The sequence below is a fragment of the Xenopus laevis genome, chromosome 7L (assembly GCF_017654675.1).
Source record: "Xenopus laevis strain J_2021 chromosome 7L, Xenopus_laevis_v10.1, whole genome shotgun sequence".
NCBI lineage: Eukaryota > Metazoa > Chordata > Amphibia > Anura > Pipidae > Xenopus > Xenopus laevis.
In genome coordinates, this window is record NC_054383.1 from 97223107 (window position 1) to 97229622 (window position 6516).

The window sequence follows — 6516 nt, forward strand, 5'->3', positions numbered from 1 at the left end:
TGTAAAGAAAAAATCCATGCAGAGAGTGATCTTAATATCGTTATGCAAATTTTTCAGTAAATACCCAATCCAATGGTACAGCTACATTTAGGGGCTGAATTTTCAAAAATTAAGTTTAGAAAAATCTGTAATTTTGATCAATCTGACACTGCATCACCCTCTGCCCTGCTGACATGTTATATGGTGTGATGTTCGGGTGTATGATTAGGAGAACTGGAGGCTAAGAAGTTACACTAGAGAGATGTTTAAATGGAAGCTTGGTTGATATGTTTCCAGGATCAAGCACTGGCAAGATCCAGAAACCATCTGTGCTAATTGACTTATGGGTAAGGATGCTTTCTGCAAACCTGAACCTTAAAGGAACAGTTCAGTGTAAAAATAAAAACTGTGTAAATAGATAGGCTGTGCAAAATAAAAAATATTTCTAATATAGTTAGGCAAAAATGTAATGTATAAAGGCTGGAGTGACTGGAGGTCTAACATAATAGCCAGAACACTACTTCCTGCTTTGCAGCTCTCTTGGTTTCCACTGATTGGTTACCAGGCAGTAACAAATCAGAGACTGGGGGAGGGGCACATGGGTCATAACTGTTGCTTTTGAATCTGAGCTGAATGCTGAGGATCAATCAGAGTTAGAGAGCTGAAAAGCATGAAGCTGTGTTCTGTTATGTTAGACATCCAGTCACTCCAGCCTTTATACATACATTTTTGGCTAATTAACTATATTAGAAACATTTTTTATTTTGCATAGCCTATTTATTTACACAGTTTTTATTTTCACACTGAACTGTTCCTTTAAAGAGGAACTAAAGTCTAAAATAGAACAAGGCTAGAAATGCTGTATTTTGTATACGAAACATAAACATGAACTTACTGCACCAGAAGCTTAATTAAACAAATTATTTATATTTTAAAAGTTGGCCGCAGGGGGCTGTCACCTTGTAACTATGTTAAATATCTTTGCAAGACTAAGAACATGCTCGGTGTGGTCTGGGCTTCAGTTGGGAGGTTAAGCTTAGGGATCGTCATAAATGATCAAAACAGCACAAGTCTAATAATATCTGACAGAAGCTGATACATCAAGACTGATTAACAATCAGAATATACAGACTGCAGTGGGTCTGCGGATACAAATCTCTATACAATCGCCGCCTGCTTTATAGGGAAACAATCAAAGCTGCTCGAGGTCATGGTAGTAAGGGGCTCCCCCTGCTGTTTGAAAGTATGATCTTTTATCTGCAGAGCAGTTAGCGACCGCCTGAAGTTTCCTATCTGCAGCTGTCAGAGCAAGTAAAATGAAGGGGTTGTTTCACTGCATACAATCAGGTTTATTATAAAAAATGGTAGACGTTTTTTAATTAAAGTATATTGGCTTATGTATGTTAGACCTAAAGGTTTATATTGGAGGGATGGACATAACCAGCAAGAAGCAAACACTTGGTCCAACTGCATTCTGAGCAAGAAACAATAGTGTCTGGCCACCTGTCACTGGTCAAATGGAAGATATATTAGCTTAAAATTCTTGTGTTCATTTTGGGGCAAAATCCATCCAGTGTGTGCAGGAAGAGACAGGGAATTCCACTGCAGGGAATATAAAGTGATTACTGTTGGCATTCAGAAATGACACGGCTAAACCAGTTAGAGTTTAAAGGGGTTGTTCACCTTCCACGGTTTTCTGTTCAGTGCTTTCACCAGAAATAGAGTTTTTTTTCCAATCTCTAATTTCTTTGTGGCCATTTTTGTAATATTGAAGTGTAAAGGTTTCATATTTCGCCTTATGTCTTTCTGAAACCGCTCTGGGAGAGAGGGGTCACCGACTCTGTAACTGTTCTAAATTGATACATTTCTTCTCTTTGTCGCTGCTGAGCAGAATCCCTGAGTTTCATTAAATGCAGCTGTAAAAATTGCTACAATAGCTGCTAAAAGTGATGGGCGCTCCAGGACTTTCATTATTGGCCACTACTAGGCATTAAACTAATGGGAGAACTTCAGATGTGCATATGTGGGAAAGGTATTTTCTATCAGAAGACCAAAATTGGCTCCCATCCTATACAATTCTACAGGTACTTACAATTATGGCACGCCTTGCTGGCCCAATTTGGCTCTCTTCAACTGGAATATACCTCCCCTTCAACGGAGCTCATCCTCAGAGACCCCCAGACTAAAAAGCTCACATCTCGCCTTTGATTGGCTCAACTCCCCTGCCATTTAGCAAAGCAAAGACAAAATGGATACAGATGTTACCGGCTATTAACGAATAACAATGGGAGGAGGCAACGGACTCCCTCTACAAGGACTTAATTTCTATTAGGGACAAAATGGTCCAATTCAAGTTCGTCCACCAGATTTACACCTGTAAAACGACAAAAAATGGGTGGTCGGCCCTTGGCTGAATGTCCCAGATGTCAAGATTTGAATGCCTCTTTCCTTCATCTGGCATGGGAATGTCCCCCTATATGAAGATTTTAGAGGGATATAGCACAATACCTGGAGAATAATCTAGATTGAGAATTACTTTCCGATCAATAAAACTAGATCATTGGCCAGAGTACTAATGTTCTATAAAAAAAGTAAATTTTTATGAACTGGATGGGCAATAGTGCACCTACAGTGGACCAGTGGGTCAACCTGGTTAATAAAATTCTCCCTGCTATTAGGCTCACCAATGAAAGCCGAGGGTGTCCGGCCAAATTTGAGAAGCTGTAGTCCCCCTGGCTAGATATCCACCCAATAGATAATGAGAATCATCTGTAAACATAACATATATGCAGAGTTTTGGCTGATGTGATAATTAATGCTATACATTACGATCAGATGTACACTATCCATTCTACTTTATCTGTCTTGTGCTATGAAAATTCAATAAAATACAACCTTTATAAAAAAAAAAAAAAAGTGATGGGCGAATCTGACCTATTTCAATCCGCCAAAAATTTGTGGTGAAAATTCGCCAAAATGCATTGAAGTCTATGGGCACAACACATTTTGTTCACCCATTAGAGTCTATGGGCGTCACTTTCGCAGCAAAACTTGTGAAAAATTTCGCTCGTCGCTAGTGTATTCACTAATGTAGCAAATTGTAACAGTTCAGAATCTGCACCTGAATTACTGAGCTGCCAGACTGAAACACTTACATTTTAAACTTCAATTTTGAAAAACCGGTAAAAGATGAAAAGTAATTGAAAAAACTTTTTTTTTTCTGGTGAATAATCTGAAAACAACTGAGCTGAAAAAAAGTGTTTGGAAGTTTAACAACCCCTTTAAAGGAACTTTTAGTATAATGTAGATTGTAGAGACCGTTTGCAATTGATTTTCATATAGTTTTTTATTCATCAACTCCCCAGTTTGCAATTTCATCTTTTTGGTTGCTAGGATTCAAAAAAATCATAGCAACTATGCATTGATTTGAATAGGAGAGACCTGAATAGAAAGATGAGTAATAAAAAGTAGCAATAACAATACGTTTGTGGCCTTACAGAGCATTTGTTATCACAGGAGTAGACACACACCTGAGTACAGCCCCCTTGACAATAATTGAGTGCGTCTACTCCTGCTGCTGAACGGAAGAAAGCGCTATGCAGGGGAGCTCAAGAAAAACCGCCCGTGTTAGAGCCCTTACCAATCATTAGGAAAGTGCTGGACAATAGGGAACAGTTGGGAATCCTTCTGAGTACCACAGTTTAATATGTACTAAGTTTTCTCACAGTAGCTTCACAGTTTGCCACGTCTCCTGCTTCCCCTTGTGCCTTTTCTACTCTGTACAATTCCCCAAGCAGCTTGTTGCTACTGTGGGAAAACTTAGTGTATATTAAACTTAGTATATATTAAACTGTAGCAATACTGTGGGGAAAAAATAACTTTTAGCGGCAACATTCAATTCTTAGGAACCCAGCATATACTATTATATACCATTATCTGACCAGACCTTTTTGCAGGTTTCAGCGTTTATTCCCCAGCCTCTGGTTATTGTTGTTGGCAACACTTTACCTAATATCAGTATAATCTATGAAAGTGGAATGAGGAATTCATTCGCTGTTAGCTTACATTCCTGCCAGTGTGTGACAAAGCTACATAGACAAAGCCAGAAATAAGCTACAGTTTCTTCTTCAAACTTGTTCTTGCCTGTACTCTTCCTATTAACTTGCACCTCACATCCACTTTGCCCTCTATTTCATCACCATGTGATATTCCTCAAGCTTATGTCACCCTTACAACTGGTCATGTGGGAGGTAAGACAGGCGGAGCCCAGTGTGTGATCCACAGGTTTGTCACACTCACAAGGAATACTCTTATAAACCTGCTAACACTGAAATCTTAATGGATATTCCACTTGCTTAGATTTGCTTTTTTGTATTAAAAAATGGAATATGGTTGAACTAAAGCCTATCTAAAGAATTATCTAGAAACGTTGTACATTATGTTTTGGGCTTTTGTACCAGCCCAATGCAACCACAGCCCTTTCTGTGTCTCCACAGATGCCCCAGTAGCTCCCCATCTTCTTTTCTGCTGATTCACTGCACATGCTCTGTGCTGCTGTCACTTACTGAGCTTAGGGACCCACTCACAATATACAGTACTCATAGAATATAAATATCACAATATAAGGCTTGTTAGTAATTAATACAGATAATTACTACATGGCAGCACAGAAACAAGTGCAACTAGCATCAGAATTTAATAATCAGCCCTGTAGCATCAGCTTATATTACAGACAAACCTCATTTTCTGCTATAGTGATAATTTGTGACGACCCCTAAGCTTAGCTTCTCAACAGCTGCTCAGAGCCCACTGAGCATGTGAGTGTCGCAGACACTTTCCAAGATGGTGACCCCCTGTGACAAGTTTGAAGTCCTGGATCATTGCTGCTATTGACAAGCTGAAACTTTAGGCTGGTGCAATAAGTTATGTATATAAAATATGGGATTTTTGGCCTTATTAATTTTTTGGGGGTTTAGTTCTCCTTAAAATTTGCTCAACTTATCCAGAGTTTGTGCTGTTTTACCAATATATATATTACAATTATTAATTAGGGCCTCATGGATCTCCCTATACCTCCTGAGCAGCTGCACTGTCTGCTTCCTCTAAAGTTATACCCCTGTATGTGGCTTAGGGTTGCCACCTTTTAACCCCATGTAGACCGGGCAGGGGGCGGGGCTGTGATGTGGAAGGGCAGGGCTATGACACATTGATTGACGATTTGGCCAATTGCCGTGTCATTCTTAGAGAATCCTGCCCGGTTTTCCTAATTTGGAAAACCAGGCAGGCAGTTTTGACCCAGGCAGCCCTTCAAATTACCGGGTTGTCTAGGTCAAAACCGGACAGATGGCAACCCTAATGTGGCTAATTCACGTGTACTATTGTGTATTAATGTAAATCACCAGTGGAAACAATTATGTAACAGTGGCGCAGGGGGCCCTAGAAACAGGGGGGCCTGGACTACATAGTTGTGACCCCAATCCCCAGCCATCTTCTACCTAAAAGCGATCTGATGGTGAGAACTGGTATGGGGGAGGGACAGATGCAGATGCACCCAGCCCCTTCGAAGATATTTTTGAGGGTAGGTACGCCTTGGGTTGGAAAACCTATGCATTACGTATGTGTCATGTAGTAGCTTAATTCTGCTCATATCCTTTGCTTGTGTATCACCAGGGTGACTTTACTTTAGAAACTCTCTTCATATACTTAATGACCAGTCGCTCTTTTGGAGCAAGTGATTGGGCATCTTAAAGAGGTGGTTCACCTTGAAGTTTACTAGTATGTTATATTCAAATTTTAAGCAATTTTTCAATTTGCCTTCATTTTTTTTTTTTTTTTTTTTATAGTTTTGGAATTATTTGCCTTCTAAATCTTTCCAACTCTCAAATGGGGATCACTGACCCCATTTAAAAACAAATGCTCTGTAAGGCTACAAATGTATTGTTATTGCTACTTTTTATTACTCATCTTTCTATTCAGACCCTCCCCTATTCATATTCCTGTCTCTTATTCAAATCAAAGCATGGTTACTAGGGGAATTTGGATCATAGCAACCAGATTGCTGAAACTGCAAACTGGAGAGCTGCTAAATAAAAAGTTAAATAACTCATTGGGGCAGACTTATGCTAGGGCGAAGTGGCCATAGCTAGCGTAAATTCGACAGATTGACAGATTTACTAACAGGCGTAGAGGACAATTCGGTAGCAAAAGAGACTGTCGATAGCGTACGTTCGCATCCTATGATCAGGGGACTTTTCGCTTTGGCGAACGGTCATTACTCTGCAAATTTACTAAAGTGCGTATTTTACAGAACGTTACCTCTTTCGCCAGAGTTTCCATCGCCACCTTAGACCTGGTGAACTGATAAGATGAAGCCTCATCCTCCTCAATCTTATGTCAGTGACATCATATCCTGAATGCCAGAAATTCATAAAAGTTGTAAAAAAAACGCTGACGCTTACTTTTTTAAAGAAGGATTGCATTCATAAGTCTTAACTTGTAAAGATTTTTGCGTTAACATTTTTTTTACAGACATTTGAG